Genomic DNA, 1167 nt, shown 5'->3' on the forward strand with positions numbered 1-1167 from the left:
AATGAATTATACATTCATTTTTACCAAAATATAAGTGCTTTACATGAAATTATAAGTCATTTAATGTATTAAATTTTGAAAAATTCTACATGTCAAAGTATTTATGTAGGGCCTTTGAGATCATGAGTCCATCCAAGCACACAATTGACTTTCCCTCCAGTGTACCTTAAAGGTCTTTGAACTTCACAATGAGAGAATACTCTCAGATGCACTCCAAAACAGGGAATTAGCCTATATTTTCATTATTAGTTTCTCTTTTGTGTTTCAAGCTTCTTATAAGAATGGATTATAGGAAAAGTAGTATCTAAAGGAATGGCCATATCCACATATAATTGAATATCCAGAAAAATTTTCTCCCTAGGATTCTTTCAAGACTTGAATTGTTTGGCCAACACACTATTTATGGGCAAAGGTGACTGTTAGGAAATCAATCTGCACAATGGTGCGTGGAGTTGCTTTTCCAAAACTCAGGTAATCATGTACTTGAAATACATTGTACATTTTGAGCCAATTGAGAGTAAAATACCTGGACACTTCTGTTTTCTTTGCCCTGTTCTTTGATCTACCATATTTGGATTTTTGGAAGCACTTTGAGACTACTCATTAAGGACTAAAATAACTTAATACAATGTTGTTAAAATAGGACATATATTATATGACTCTCTTCCCTTAAATTATATCCAATAATGGTATTTATCCTTTCCTTATTTTTGAGGTGTTCCAAGAATTTAAATTTATAACATGTGTTCTGATAAAAATGTTAATATCTCAAACACAAGTCTACAGAAATCTATATATAAATAATGTAACTGCTATAAAAAAATACCAAAATATTCAAATGTAAATAAATGTCCCTTTCAAAGTAGTTACTTATAAAGGCAAAAACTTTACTTATAAAAGCTTCTATTGCTCAGAACACTTTATGAACAACTCTTTGGCATTATTCTAGTGTCAGTTGACAGACAAGTCAAAAAATGAAAACTAGTCCCAACATAGTATAGTCAAATTGTATAACCCTGCCAATATTTCCCAAAATTAATAGAGTCCAAAATAATGTTAGGCAAATTCCTTAAAAATGATACAATAGTATACCTGCACTACATTATACCCCATTATATCCCATGTATTGTGACATGTCCTAAATAATATTTTTTAATTTAAAGAAAC

Source organism: Propithecus coquereli, unplaced genomic scaffold (assembly GCF_000956105.1).
Source record: "Propithecus coquereli isolate 6110/MARCELLA unplaced genomic scaffold, Pcoq_1.0 Scaffold64, whole genome shotgun sequence".
In the NCBI taxonomy this organism is placed as follows: domain Eukaryota; kingdom Metazoa; phylum Chordata; class Mammalia; order Primates; family Indriidae; genus Propithecus; species Propithecus coquereli.